Below are 16,376 nucleotides of genomic sequence, written 5' to 3'. Positions count from 1 at the left end.
ATCTGTGTCGCACAAACCTTCAACACAGGCGGTGCTAGTTAGCCTTCTTGTTAGCAACCTTAGACAAGAGGCCAGACTTTAAACAGGCCGTGGAGATGTAGGCTCTGACCCTCCCCTCAAGAGGGGCTCCTCCGGACAAAGCTGAATCCCCTTGGCAGGGCAGTGGGAGGAAGAGCTCGCTCGGCGGCTTCCTTTGCTGGTGCTGCTGGGCGGATAATGGAGTCTCCATCCAGCACACAGCAACCACAGGGAGATTAAAAAATCCACTTACAAGGCTGCCATGGGATGACCCTGCCCAGACTGGGATTGGGACAGGAGCCTCTCAGGAGAGGAAGTTATGGATTCAGCTGCAGCCCACAAGGAAAGGTTATCAGGAGTGACAAAAGCCAGCGAGCGCTCCTCCTTGCTCTGTGCCCTCTGGCAGAGCGGTTGTGAGCTGTGACTGGCTGGAGCTGCGCGCTGGGGGGGTCTAGCAATCATGCGCTACTCTTGGAGGTGCCACAGGCAGCAGAGCCCCGTGGCTCGGCTCCTTGGGCGCCGTAGGCTGGTACGGCAGCACGACTTGCCGAAGGCCCTTTGGATGCTCGTCTGAAACTTTTGGTGAGGCCTGAAGACAAAGCTACAAGCATCCTTTGTGTGCTACGGTGTGGGGGGTGAGGGGACGTGGAAGGCCTGCACTGGTGAAGGTGCAGGGGAGGTTTCTGCGACGGCGACGGGCCAGCAGTTCATTTGACATTGTGACTAGGAGAACAGGAAGTTTTCATTTGGTGGAGCCAGCCCAGAGCTGTATTTAAAATACAGTGATCTGCAGCTGCTAAGCAGACTTTATACGATTCTTAACTTGTCTGACACACACAAGAGTCAGCTTGAGCCAACTGGGGCTCGCTCCAGCCGGGTCAGGAACCCCGAGGAATACTAACAATGCCAATTGTATTTGTTGTAGATAAAAGGAGCTCAGCTTAAATTCAAAACAACAGTCACTTCCCACCCATCCCGGAATGATCATCATCCTTGCATGGCAAACCAAAGCAAAACCACCATGACTGTCAGAGCTTCCCCAACAACCAACATCTCCTCTCCCGGCGGCCACGCACAGCAGTAGCCAGCCCAGTGACGCTCCCTACTTTATTTATTTTTTTTAAACCAACAAATTTCAGTGAACTAAATTCTGTCAAAGGTGCTGGACTGACAGCCCTGGAGACCACGTCCTCTGTCCCAAGAAGGGATACACGTGGGCAGCAGCCATGCAGGCTTTCCACACATCATCCCCCAACTAACATCCCTCCAGCCGACTTTGGAAAGACCCTTTACTCATGGGCAAGAAGGTTGTTCACTCTCTGTGGCCCATTCAGTCTATGGCCTTTCTGCTGGAGGGCACCCAGGAAGCCATTAGCGCCACTTCTGGCGGTGACGGGGTTTGACGGGACGCACGTTGCTTCGACAGAAGGCTGCCGGCTCACGATGGCAGGCCAGCACCACCTGTCCAAAGCAGCTGTTTGGTTCAAGGAAGAAAAGCCACCCGACTCCAGGAAAAGAGAGACATAAGCCAGGTGGAATGAGGCGTGCACACAAGGGTCCCTTGTGAGCTCATCCCAGCAGGAATTCACATCAGAGGATGTGTGTAACGTGGAGAAATCTCTGTATCTATATAGACACAGACCAGCCAATCAAAACCCCGGCATCACAAAAATAAAAACCGGGAACCATTCGTCCAAAGCAAATAAAACGTGTCTGGACTGTAATAGCCTTTTCTGCCATCCAAGCGAGGTGTTGCTTACTGATAGCGGGGCAACAAAACGCTGGATGGTCTGACACCCCATAAAAAGAGGTGCTTGGAAGCCATGTCACACTCGGTCCTGCTCCAGCCCCATTGGTCTCCTCGCCAAGCCCAGGCAAGAGTGAACCAGGACATGTGCTGCCCCCCATAAGAAAATAAGAAAAAGTACAGGAAGTTAGGCGAAGTGGTTAGACCAGCTCAGCTGCCCTAGGAATTGTTCCCGCTGAGTTAAGGAGGGTTTTATTTTCTTGCACTGTTAGTTTTGCAATCAGAGACTTCTAGGTTACTAAAATTTCAGGAAATCAAAAAGAAAAAGTCTCCACCCTCCCTTGTGTCTCTGCTCCAAAGCAGACATTTGCCAGACCATGGAGAATTGACATGTGAAGTTACACAGCCCCTAGCCAGAGAGGGGACAGCACCCGGAGCCATGCAAAGTCGTGGACATCAGCAGGAATCCTCAGCCCTCTGCGTGGGGCTCAGCATTTATGGCTCAAATGCCTCTTTCCATTGCTAGCCAATGCCTCACTTGGGCTTTCTTGGAAGACCAGACTGATATCATGGATACACAAACGGTCATCAGAGCTACTGTCTGTCACCCTTGCCTCTGCTGGCCAGTAAAAGAGTGGAGAACAACTGGGCCCTCCTAACATGGCCAATTGCACAGTTCCTCTGTTACCAGTGTACGGGCGTGGAGGATCCGGGGGTGGAAGGGAAGGGCAGTCTCTATTGCCCATTCAATCCTTGGCCCGGATACAGACACTGTAGTGTAGATGGGCACTTTCCCCACCCCCACTTCATTCTGTGCACGTCAGATGTGACAGCTTTCAGTCCCCTAGCCTCCTCATCTAGGTTGGAACTAGAAACCCAGAGGGGGAAACTTTTTAATTTAACCCATCACCAATCCATGTAGGCCTCATTCTTAGTGCATAGGGGTGTAAGTCAAGCTAAGTTGTATTCTACAGAACAAAACCAAAATCCTCCCCCCACGCACCCCAGCCCCCCCCCTTTTTTTTTAAATATATACATATTATGCAGAGTTTTTCAGCAGGATAGAGAAGACGGGTCTCTCTCCAAAGCAGCAGCCCTGAAATATTCCCCATGAGTGCATTTTCCTAGGTACCATGTTTGAAATCTGGGCCTGCTGCTTCTCTCACTGCACCACCATAAATGGTAAGTCACCCTAATGAAGTGTATGGAGATGTTGCAATGCAACAGGGACACTAGATAGGAACCTGCTGTCTTAGATACCTCTCTCTGAATGCAGGAAAGCTCAGTGAGGAGACGTTCATCTCTGTCCATTTCTTGACAGGTGAGTAAATCAGTACCATGCAGAATGATGGCAGATGGAAAGGTTTCACTTGGCCCCCTGAACTGAAGGAAAATGCAGTGCACAGCCTATGAAACTCAGATACGATGTCATTACTTTTCTTGATAGATATTTATGTAACACAGGGACACAGATCTCTTATGGTTTTAGCCTTTTTTTGGGAAGTTACAGGTCATTTTTCTTGCCTCCAGAACAGCTTCTGGAAGCCTTTCCCTTCTTATTCATAGGCATACACACATGCAGAGGAAAACAGTCAGAGTTTCTACATGTCTGTCTGGAGTTTAGCAAGCACACTGTGTCCCCACTGGGTGAGATCATTCCTACTCTTATTTTCCTTGGAATCATTCTGCCCCTTTCTTTATTTGGGTCAGCGCTAGAAATCACTGTAAAGCCAACATTCTACCAGCTTAAATACACGGTAGCAGAATAGAAAGGGTTCAGTCAGAGCTTACCGCACCCTTTTTTCTTAAAAAGTCCATATTAAAAGTTGTTGACGTACCTTAAACTTGTTTTGATCTAATGGGGAAAAGTCTTCCAGATTTCCAGTGTTTTTTTAAAGATATATATATATAGAGAGAGAGATAAATATCACTGAGACAAAAATGAACAGTAGCCAGTGTTTACGTAGACCCTAGTGTAACATTTATTCCCTGTGCAATAGCAGAACTTAATGCACACTTTACCTGAGTTGTGCTGACATCAATGAGGCTAATGCAACAAACAAGGAAATAAAAACAAAAGGATAATGTAGGTTTCAAGTTCAATTAGAAACACAGAGGATGGAAAATATTCAGTGAAGGACAAAATCGGAAGGAAAAATGAGTTATTTTCAAGCCTTAAAGGATGAGGTTGTTATAAACCAAGAGTAAAATAAACCCTTATATTCTTTAGAATAGAATTTTACAAAGTACTTGACAATGTCCTTTGTAAAGTGGTGATTATATTAGACAGTCCTGTGCTCTTGTAGAATACAGCGGTTCTGATGTTCATGGAGATTTTATACATGCAGTATATAAAAATGGAGCTGAATAGTCATCATAGTAGTAAGGATGGAACGAGGAGATGGACATGTCTCCATCAAAGGTGAGACAGTGTAGCCCAATGGAGGATACAATTCCTGGCATTTTTATATAAGCTACTGTCACCTTGATTTTCACCCTCTGGACTTTCCTAAAACTGTAGAAGGGCTGAATATACACCTCCCCAAGTTACAGTGTGCAAGTAGCTATGGAGCGCCCGCTGTATCCCTCTGTGAAAGGATGAAGAAATATATTTATGTAAATGTGAAACTAAACTAAGGAGAGATTCCTTCCAATGTCTGAGGGAGAACTCCCACAAATCAAACAACCCATTTTTATTCTCTTTGTCCTCTTCAACTCTTAGCCTCCAGCCAAAGGTCAGAATCAAAATGAGCATGACTTGACTAGGAATTATTCCCAGTGTTGTCCTGCTGCGTAGGAAGTGTGTAACAAATGCACACTTGGTAAGTTCTCTGTGGAGTAAGAGAAATGTGTAATCCTTCAAAGGCAAGACAAGACAGAAAGGTGTCGTACGGACAAAGGGATCACAGGCTTTATTTATTTTGTAAAGAGAATTCTGTGCTGGACTGAAATCCCTGGAGCCTGACCGCCGCTGTTTATCCACAGAACCAGGGCAGTGCAGGCTGTGCCATCTTCCCCAGTGTGACTCAGCCCTGCCCGGGACAGGCCACTACTCAAGGTGTGAGTGACTCCAGTCCCCCTGGTGCACTTATTTCTTGGTGTCTCTGCCTAGACGCCTGGGAAGGGCACCAGCTAGCACCAACTGCGGGAGTCGTTTGTGAGACTCATTTCTCATTGAGCCCACTAAACAATAAGTTGCTCTCATTCCCACCCTCCAGGGTCACGTTCACAGCAGTGATCTAGAGGTGAAAGAGGTTCCATCTCTCGCTACCAATCCCCTGAACTCGCTGGTGATCCCCAAGAATCTCCCAGGTGGTTTGAGGGGATCCCTAGCTGACTGGGTACACACAGGGCCCCAATTACTGAAGTATCTGAGCTCCCCTCACAACATGCCCGTGAGGCGGGCCCAGGCTACTCTCCCTGTTTTACAGATGGGGAACTGAGGCATAGAGAAAAGGAGTGACTTGACCCCGGTCACACAGGGAGTCTGTGGCAGAGCAGGGAACTGAACCTGGTTCTCCCAGCTACTGCTGTAACCATCGACCCATCCTTCTTCTCCTTATGCTTAGGAGCTGGCAGAGGTGATGAGCAGTACAGTCAGTACATGCCACCTGAACAAAGACAATGCCTATTGACTGAGCACCCCCCCTCCACTTGCAGCTGTCTCAGGAGAGGGTATCCACTCCCGAAGGGCAGCTTGGTAGCTAGGAGGATGAGTCACTGAGGGGGTTGACAGCAGAGAGCACAGCTTTCGGGGCAGACAGGGAATAAAGTGTGTGACGCTCTGGGATAAAGAGAGAAAAAAAAAGGAGGGAAAAGGAGCAGAGATTCCTTCAGTAACTATTCTCTTCAGGAAAATAAAAATATACTTCCCCAGAGACAGCCCCAGAATCCAGCTGTAACAGAACACCACAGATCCCGAGCCACGGATCAGCAGGGAATCGGGATCAGGCTAACCTAGAAGAGCCAAAGATGGTGGAAGTCCAAATCTCTGTTAAATGTGTGAATCCGAGAGAGCTGAATTCTAACCCCCCTGGTGCAGGATGAACATCTGTCAATTGCACCAGTGAGTGTACTGCTAGAGCACACCTGCCTGCACAGGAAATGAAGGATTTTCCTCTCCTCTGACTCACTGCACTCCTGAGTTTCTCTCTGCCATGACAGAAACGGTTGACAAATCTAAATTTCAAGGGGAAAAAAAGAGTCAGCAAGAGAATAACCCCTGTTTGAAATAGGCTCAAGAACGGCCTTCGCTGGGGCGCGACTGGTTTCCACGCCTCTCTGTTCTGTGCTGTTCATTGTCATTGCCAAGGTCACAGCACCACTAGCCGTCCTGTGCATCTGGAGCTCTGTGACAGTGTGAAATGTCACCTAGGGCAGGGAAAACCCTCCCCCCAGGCAGCTGACTCCAATTAACCATGCCTCTCAGAGGCTCCTGGGAGTGGGAGGGCTCTATATAACCAGACCTAGCTCCTTGCAGAGGAGGAAGGAGGGAGAAGGCGAGGCAGCACCACAGAAGACTGAAATGCTGGAAAAGCGCCAAGGGGAAAATCAGCTCCCGAAAGGGGCAGCAGGAGAGCATCATCTTGTGGAAAAGGTGCTGCGGCGTTTGGAGAGATTTACGTGTCAGCTGGGCCTGCCTCCCTAGGAACTGGACTTGCCCGAAAGGTAAGAGAACACATGGGGAAAGGAGAGCAAAGGCTCTGGGTGCAGATGATGACAAACAGGATATGGATACATCCTTTATTAGGGGGCTGTTCCTCGAGTGTACACCCCGGGTTACGAGGCAGCTCAGCACCACTGCCCTTAGCACGTGGCAGCCTGGTTTGTCCTTGCGGTGCAGCAGCTCCTTGAATCCACCAGCCTCTGCAACATCAGCGATACCTTCCAGGCCTCATTCTGCACACACCGACCTGCCCATACGCAGAGAGCATTCCCTGCAGCATCCAGCCCCTCAGCCCCGCAACCCTTGCAGAATTACAGGCTCGCTCTTCCCAAAGAAACAGTTCTTTGCTTACCACCACAGCACTTAGATTTATTTAGAGAGGAAATGCTTGTTTCTCATCACAGATTCAGGTGATAATAATGAGTAAGAATATTGGAAACGGAATCAAAATCCCAGGCACGCTTTCTAGAGACGAAAGGTAACGAGCAGGTTAACCTCTCTGACGAAGTCCTCGCTCGCCCGAAGGCAGTGGCCTGGTGTGACAGTTCCAGCAAGGCGTGCAACAACTCACGTTGCATGTGTCTGTGCGTCCATTCCACAAGGATTTTGTTGACCGAGTGAGATGCGTTTATTCAAGACCTTGTACCTTTGCTGAACTAGAAAGTATACACCAGAGCCATGAGGTGCCTGGAACCCCACTGCACCCCCTTGACAGGTGGCAGTAAGAGGTTTTGGGGTCACGCTGGGTACCACTATGCTCTCAGGTGTGGTCAGGTCATCCTGGCCCATTAGGCAATGGCTTGGTGATATCGGGGGTTAGCTGAAGGGTCAAGCTGCCTTAATGCTTGTCTGCCGAACTCTCTGGGGCTGGTGAGGCTCAAAGCTCATCTTGAGAAATCCTCTGCAAAGCCCAAATCTCAGCTCAGAGCCTGATGCGTGTGGAGGCCTAGATGTCTGGACTCTTCACAAACCTGAAGACAGAAGGGTGGTCAGGTTATAAGATTACAGACTTCCCACAATTCCCTCTCAATTATCCTCAGTTTAACCCTGCTGGGATGAGAGGCTCTTGCTCCTTGGCAAGTTTGGGTTCTGGGGAGTGGAGAGCGGTGATGTGCTCCGGCCATGGAGAGCCTCGCTTGGTGGTTTTTTTCCCCCCTCTTTTCCCCTCAAGTAGCTCGTTGTAATGAGGCTCGCAGATGGGGATGTAAAATGCTGCCAGAGCGCCTCTTCCCCGCCACTCCCCTGCTCAGAACTATCCTCCGCACATGTTGTAATCACACACCCCAGAGAGCTGTTAAAGGTCTGACAGGAAACAGCTGACATTTTTTCCTTTGCTATTCATGCCATTTTCTATTAGGGACCATAAAGGCTTCTAACATTGGATTAAACTCATTTGCAACAATGAGCTACTCCTGTTCCAAGAGCCAGCGGGAACTCAGGCTGGGGGGAGGGATAATTAGTTGAACTGGGCTGGGGGGAAAAGGAGAAGACAGAGGTCTGCTCTTGCCAAAAGGAAATGCAAACTGATGGTGTGGTTAAGCCTGCATGCTTTGCTCAGAGAAGTTTTCCCCAGGGCTAGGAGCAGGCACCATTTTCAGCATGCAGTAAAACCACTTTGGCACTGGCCTGCCTTTATTTCCCAGAAGACCCCACCTTAAGACAAACAACACCGTTTACCAACTGCTTGCACTTGTTGGCTCCATGCACAAGGAGCACCAGGTCACTTCCCAAAACTTCCATGGATTTGGCAGAGTTCAAAAGAGTTGCTCTAAGCAAGTTGTTATTTTAAAAGCGATGTATGTAACCCACCTACGCAGTCAAAGCCTCCTACTGCGTCGTCAGGGGATCTTTAGCAATGGTGTTAACAGGAATTGTCTCATGCAAGAGGGACTGGAGCTGCTCAGGGCTCCGAGATCACACGTGTAGAGTGGAGACACCATGTACAAGCTGAAGCATCCTAGGGACATTTCTTATGGAACACAGAGTGGCAAGGGGGTGTGGGTCTTTCATCGGCTCTTTTAACAACACTCCAGAAGCACCCGGCGGTGCAGGAACAAGAGGCACTGCTGCACCTTCTGGCTCGAAGCGGTTTCCATTATATTCAGGGTTTACAGTTTGGTTCAATGGCTCTCAGCACCCCCGCTATAAAAACTCTTCCAGCCCCCCCGAAAGCACCTGGTATCAACCCCCCCAGAGGCACGATGTCAGACTTGATGGACCCAATGATCTGATCTGCTACGGCAATTCCTATGTTCTTAGAGCCCTCTAACTGCACCTGCCGTGCTGCTGAACAGTCTGGGCCGTGGCACGTGGCACCTAGGACACACGGGCCCTATTTCCACGCAGCGTTATGCAGACTAACATGCACTGCCCTCCAATCACCACCACCGGCTACAGCCCTTTTCTAGCACAGCTTCAAACAGCCTCACCTTTCCACCATGCTTTGTAGCCTGAAGGATCCCAAAGGGCTTGACAAACTGTACGCGTCTCGCACCACCACCACACAGCCACCTTTGGGATGGAGAGCAGCTTCCCCATACCCAGCCGCGGGGAGGAGAGGAATGGTTTGGCCAGTGATGCTGGAGCAAACCTCACCTCCTGTAGGTAAGAGCCAGGAAATGGTTCACAACAGGCAGCCTCTGTTTCTAAGATCTGACCCAAAGACCCCCATGCATCGTAAACTCTACCGTGAAAAGACGCAGTGTCAGACCAACGCCAGCATTTTGAACCCGTGGTTCCAGCATTGTGTTTCACACCAGATCACAAAGCTGTCCCCGCTAACTAGGAGTTTCCCAATGAAACATCAAGAAATTCTATCTACCACGGTTTGTCGCAGCACAGAGAGATCCAAGCCTCCGAACGATCTGTACCACACTAGTCCTCAATCTTCATAAAGGCTTGTTTTTGGACACTTCCTCTCATTGGCATTCAGAGGGCCTATCTCTCCTGCCACTTTGTCATGCTCACAGAACATCCCTGGGACAGTTTGCTTACCCAAAGAAGAGACACCAGGAAAAGAGTTAATGAATGTTTAGCTGTTTAATGCTGTTTTATCAGCTGGGAGTGAGAAGGGACAGCTCTTTGCAGACTGCCAGTGCACATCTGCTTAGGAAGCACTGTTCTAGATGTTCCAACTGCTGTCAGATGTTCCAAGAGACGTAACCCTGTTTGGTGCCCGCAGTTGGGATTATACTGCAGGAAAAGGAGGGGGAAGGGGGAGGATAAGCCACGTGGTACCTCTATGCTGCACGTGCCGGTATTATCAGTTGGGGGATGCCCTGAAGGGTAAATCCGCAAACTAAAGCAAGTACAACATTGCACCCTACAACCCCAACTCCCTGGAAAAAATTAAAAAGAAACAATTTAGAATCTCATGGCTAATGTTTAGGGAAAACAGCCCCGAGTTTTGCTCTCGGTATCTAAGCAATCTAGGTGCAGAGATAGGAATGCTAAATACCTCCATCAATGAAGAAAAGGTAGAGATTGGGGCTTGGAGGCAGGTGGTACAATTAGCCTCTCCTCAGAGGTCCCTCACAGCAGTAAAATTACCTGCATAGCCCTCTAAATCTACTGCCCAGGATTCACCAAGTGGAGAACATACCAGACATTCTGACTCTCTTCCCCCACCCTACTCTCACCACTTGCTCTTTTTAATTTGCGATCTTGGAAATAATGGGCTCAGACATCTAGATCTTTGTTCAACGCGGCTCAATCCAGTGTGTCTGGATTGCATAACTGACATCTGTGTTTTCGAAGGGTGATGCATAATTCAAGCCTGTTTTCACCACTTAAGTTTTTTTTCCACCAAGCTTTAACCCACACAATTTTCTTGCCTTCTGAAGAAAACACACACATGCTTTGTCTATTTCCAGGAAAGTGGGATTTTCTGGAATTAAATCCTTCAGGTAGTTAATGGGTCTGTTCACAGGATCCTTATTTTTTAGTTTTATGTCTGCCTTTCCCCATCATCATCATACTGCATGCGGAAGCCAGTAGCCAATAAATTCCTCTTTGGATCACTCACTCGAATGGACTCTAGTGTCCTTTCTATGCAAAATAACTTCTATTTTCTAGGTGCCTGCAGTTTACAGCATCCTGTACGAAAAGAGGGTAGAGAAGGGCCAGAAGAGCTGAGCCCAGTTCAAATATCAGCTCTTAGAATAAGCGGGGTGAAGGGCTCTTGGAGAGGTAGCTGCACAGACAGTTCTACAGTGCAGTGTAGTTTCTCTGATGAAGATGGAGCATGGCATTCTGGAAAACCTCTCCTTGTGAAAGATTAAGGAAGCTTTTTATAGGCTCCCTTTCATGCAAATTCGTTGTGGTCCATGGACTCCTGCTAACCCCTCAGCGTGGCTGTCCTTAGTTTTGTCTATTAACTTTAATGCTCACAATGCTGACCTGGAGATGGGAGTCCTCCAAGAACAGCCAAAGCACAGGCAGCAACATAGCAGGCTTACCTCCTAATCCCCTCTTCAACAAAGCTGATGTGCCCAGAGGCAGCTGACTGGGGGGCCCAACTGCACTGGATTTCACAGTGTGGACACAACAACTGGGAACTGGAGTGAGAGATTTTGGGGGGGTTGTTTTTAAGAATACATTCAGGAAACTAACAAAACCACTCTCAGAAGGACTCAACACTAATTTATTGATGCTGCCATGGCCCCCAGAGCCGAGAGATTCTTTACAGTAACAAGACATGCAGGGAAACAGAGATCAGAGGAGAAATTCTCTGAAAGGAGGAGAAAGCACTTTATGAATTGCCATGGAAATTCTTCAGGTGCAGGTGCTCTCTGCAGTTGCCATGGAAATGGGAGGGCACTTCACATACGGGAGGTTCAGGGAGAGTGCAAAGCACACAAAGATACGCCTGGCCCAAATAGCGTGGCAGGACTGCATGCTGCGGGATCCTGATTACTCACCCGGTGGAATTAAAATCCCAGGGCTCAAACAATCTGCATTTGGGACGGTAGCAGAGCCTCCGTCGTGCAGGTTATGTCTTTCCCCATATGTTCTGGGGGTGGGCTGGGAGGCTGCTTGGATGATTTTTAGCAAACGTCTTGGGGCAATGAAAATTCTCCTTCCCAGAAACTCTTCAATGCCTTCACTGCTTACCCCAAAAGCTTACATCTCTTAGAAGGACGCAGACTCCTCAAGGGTGTGTGTGGAATTGCAAAACCCTGTGTCCTTGACAGAGACCCTGTTACACCACGAGTGGGAAGCTTGCCGCAGCGCTTGCTCCTTACCAGTCGGTCCCTGTCAAAGACACTCACAGCTGTTCTAGGACAGAGAGATGTTTACACGGCCCACGCTGCAGGAGTGGGAAAGACATAGCCGTTGTCCTTGGGCGAGGGAGCAATTTCTCCCACAAGCGACACCCAGCTTGCTGTGAAGATGGAGTTTCAAGGAGAAACGATGAGGCTTCGTTCACAGCGGGTTAGAAAATGACATTGAGTGCTCCGAGCCGCTCCCATGCGAAGCACCCTCCTGCTCCGTGCTGAGAACATTTCTATTATCTGGCTTAATCCACCTTAAACGTGTTACTAACCAAGGGGAGTCAGCCGGCTTCTGAGTCTACTAGTGACTTCATATAAAATGCACACAACTTTGTTTCTGGGAAACTGAGACAATAAAGCTGCAAGCTGCCATTTCTCTAGTCGGTGCAGTGGAGTTGTGGCTGTGTCGGTCCCAGGCTAGCAGAGAGACAAGGTGGGTGAGGTCGGGCCAATAAAAGAGATTACCTGACCCACCCCTCTCATTTCCAGTGTGACACACCAAAACACCAGTGTGTGAGCGCCTCCTGCTGCTCTAGGCTGTCATGTCACCTCACTGTGTCGTCTTCTGCTGTATTCATGACGTTTTGGATGTGACGGGATACTGGCCAGGTCTGAAATTTGTGCATCTTTGTGCATCAGTCACAAGCTTGAGGAGAAAACTCCAAGTTGCAACATCCTCCAGGTGAAGACTCTGACGCTTTCTCCCTGGAGAGGTGCACGAGATGGAGCACATGTGCACTGACTCACTAGTGACAGGCAGCCCTCCAGATCTTTGGAGTCTTGAGGCTTAGTCAAACCTCTTGAGTCTTCAAAAATATCAGGCCAGAACTCACATAAACAGGAGCTGGCCCTTCCCGCTCCTGGCACCACCTGGAGCTGCAGAGACAGCCAAGCAGAAAAACAGCAAGGAAAAGCTTATTTATTTTCAGCACTAGAGGAGGATTGGCATGGTGGTTTGGCTGACGATTCAGGGCCCATTCCCATCAGATTTCTGTCATGGGGTGAATTTGAGAGCTCTCCTCACATGCCTGGTCTCGCCTCTATTTGACAGCTTTTCAATCTGCAAGGCCTTCTCAACGTCCACCGTTCCATTCACCACTTCTTTCAGCCAAACATGCACAATTCAAGGAAACACTGTGCCTCAGATGAACCACCACCATGGTCAGAGAGAGATTTGAATGGCGAGGCAGGGGGAAGCAATGGTGGCTGAAGAGGTCATCTCTGCATGATTCTTTACTTCCTGCTTATATGAAAAAGTAAAGCAAACAGAGGTCAGTATGTCTCTAGGGGAAATCCCACTTACCCAGGATTTCCCAGGAGCTCTGCCATCCAAGCATGGACAGGTCTGACCCTACTTCCTGTGTAAAATCTGAGGAGATCACTGCCAGAGGTGACCTGCGGGCTTGTGCTTACATCTGCAAGCTGCCCCTTTAACTCAGCTGGCAGACAAATTGTCCTAGGGAAATCCAAGTTCCAGTTCTGCCCAGATACTCCCTATAACACACACAGCTATTTGCCATCTATTCCAGTTGGTGCCCTTTTCTGAAATGAGGTTTGCGGTGGCCTCTAGTGGTAAACAGGAAGAACAGTCCCCACTATAACAGCACAAAAAGGAGATGGATTCATGCCCCCAATCTCCTCCAAAGCAGACCAGCCATGCACCATGAGCTTCCTGTGCAACATGGGCACTAGCAACTGGTTAAAGGCCAGATGTTGGGATTAAAGAACCCATAAATTCAGACCAATCATATCTCCATAACTGGGTCATAATCTGACACAATCAGGCTCTCATCTGACTTGTTCTGGTGCTTCCTGTTGCTCATCAGGCCAGACACACCATAAGAACAACCCCTCCAAGGAGTATTTCAGCATTCCTGCGTCCAGGCGAGCCAACAGGAAGAACACCCACTGCAGGGTGGAGGGAAAAATAATCAACCACATTTTTCTAAGCTCCAGAAAAAAGGTTCAAGATCAATTTGAGGGTTTGGCAACTGTTCAGGTCAGTTCTTATTTTACCTAAACCAGTTCTGCCATCCATAGCACTTCGCTCCCCCAGGGTATGACCTGAAAGACTGGGTCAGCAGCCCCATATCTAACAATAAAGCATGCCACCAGGCAGGCAACGTCCCCTGGCAAAGCCTGCTCACCTCTGGGTCAGAAACCGTCTGAGTTTTATTCTGCGCACCAAAGTTTGTGCATCAGGATAAAGGAGAGCGAGAGCTGGGCTCGGGCGGGTGGGGAGGCATTTCCATCACTTCTTACGTTAGCCAGAGGGCATCCGTAGAGTGAGACGAAAAGCCACTCTGCACAGCAGCACACTCATTCCAGGATTTGACTTCTAACTTCAAGACCAGCAACACATGGTCTGGTTGCAGATGAATGCATTTGTCACTTGAATGGGATGCACCATCTCCCTTCCCTCCAAATTCCATTAATCCCCAGATCGGGTGGAGTTACTGGGTTTTGTTTTGATTTTTTTAAAAAGGATTGTTGCCAACTTCTGTTGGAGCCCTTTCCTCCTCTGCCCTGTGCTGCCTTGGACTTCCTGTGAGCCGTCTATTATGTTGTGCAAGTGCCTCTCCTGATGCTGACAGCATTTCCCCGTGTCCTGATGGGTTTTGGCCAGTGGCCCGGTGTTGTTCTTTATCCAAAGAAGTCCATTGCCCAATGCAGTCATATTACGCAACATGAGTTGGGTGGGAGGGAGAGGGGGAGGGGAGGAGAGGGCCGGCGGGGATGGGGGGGCGATAAAGGCATTGTTATTCAAGTGCCACTTAGAATTATGGATCTGCAAACCTTCCATCAAGTTCCATTTGTGAGCCTCCCTTCCAACAGGGTCACATGCAAATCCGTTGCCAGCGGGGTGACCTATCATCTGTTAAATCCTTTGTCAGTGACCAGCATGCTATTTGTTTCCCAAAAAGCAAACCACATGATGCCTTCACTCTGCCTTGGTGCAGCATCTGAAACCACAAGCCATGCGGGGAAGATGTGGGGTCCAGGTCAGTTCAATAACATTCTCTCTTTCTCTTATAAACATTTTTTCCCAGCAACTGCATAAGAAGATGCTCTCCCCTCTTGTTTTTTCCATGTGATAATAAGCAAAAGCTCCTGGATTTCTGGGCCAGAGCTCAGCAACAGCTCTGAGTAATGCTTCTGTTTGGTCATAAATCAAGCCAGGTAATTTGTTTTCTGATTCAGCCAGCCCAAGTCTACAATGCCCCAGACTCCGGTCAGTGTCGCCATGGGCCCAGCTCAGAGCCAAGAAATGCAAACAGATTACTCCTAATTATGGAGCTTGCACCAGCTACTGCTAAGTGAGTGTGAGACACACACACACACACAAAGTAGCGTTTGTACTGCATGGAGGTGCCCTGTTTGTTTCCATTTCTTCGTGGCACTTCAGTCAGTCACTGGTTTACAGTCTCAGTGTCTCTGCTTCCTCGGCTGCTTCATGGAACAAGGGGGGACCCAGAGGACCAAAAGGACGATCGGGCTTTGAGTGGTGCTTTGGGACTGTTGGAGCTCGGGCTTGGTTGGGGCCCAGAGATTGTCCCCAGAGGTGCCAGGGTTCTCACGGTAGGGAATGAAGGGCTAGGGTGGGTCACACATTGCATCAGTCTTCAGCAGGCCGTTGGTGCCAGCCCCCATGCAGCAGCAGCAGCTCAGAGGAGCCTCTCTCTGCTCCTACAGGGCTGAACAGGGGGATGTCCATAAATTACATAACAGTGTTTGGAGATTTTTGAGATCCACCCACCGCTGGGAACACTAAAAACAAACATGCGAAGGGAACGCGCCTCCCTCCACACTAACGCATCATGTAATTTATGGACAGCCCCCTTGTACTGGAAGGAGGGGTGCCAAACAGTGCCCCTTAGACAAGAGAACTAGATGAAACCCTCAGCGAATATTCGGAACGATTGCTTCTGGGAGGCAGAGGCAAACCCACTGCAGGTCAGGTCTGGGCCCAGGAAGCTGATGCTCTTGCCATCTGAGATCTCCACTCTCCAGAGTACAGTTAAAATCGTGGTTCTCGCTATGTTGATCACATCGGATATGGGAACGGCTCCTCCACTCATGAATGGGCCCGGGTCACTGTGGGAGGGAACACATGGCTACACTGTAACCATTCACGATTGACCTACCTGCAGTGCTGGTTTGGGTCCCTCTCAAACCAACAACTTGCTGAGAGGTCAACATTCTCCGTGGGAGACACATTCTTTCCACCAAGAATCAGCCTCCCCATCCGCAAACCACTCTGGCTTACAAATCCAATCTCCTGCTGTCCTGTCCTGACTCCTGGGACAGCAGGAATAACACATCCTAGCGGGACTGACGGTTCTGTACTACGAGGGCTTTCAGACTGGCAAGTCTGTCTATAACTCCTTGTGATCTCTCTCCCCTCCTCTCGAGCCGTGGTTTGTTGGGGGTTGGGAAGAAACAGCAACAGGGCTACATATAACATCAGGATTAGCAATATTACTGTGACCCGTCTGTGCTAGGGTAGACCACCTGAAAATGCGCAGGGCAGGGCAGACTACAAAAGTGGAGCAGATTCTCCCAAAGCTGGTGGGTGACACTGAAGTCAGACTTCCCAACCAGCCACAGACAATGCTTCTGGTTCCCCACACCGGTTATCAAGAAGCTAAAACAAAACTATACCCAGCCCCCT

Source organism: Emydura macquarii, unplaced genomic scaffold (genome assembly GCF_026122565.2).
Source record: "Emydura macquarii macquarii isolate MOO-44397 ecotype Brisbane River unplaced genomic scaffold, CSIRO-AGI_Emac_v2 contig_306, whole genome shotgun sequence".
NCBI lineage: Eukaryota > Metazoa > Chordata > Testudines > Chelidae > Emydura > Emydura macquarii.
The sequence above is the reverse complement of the archived record's forward strand: the minus strand, read 5'-3'. Positions refer to the sequence as shown.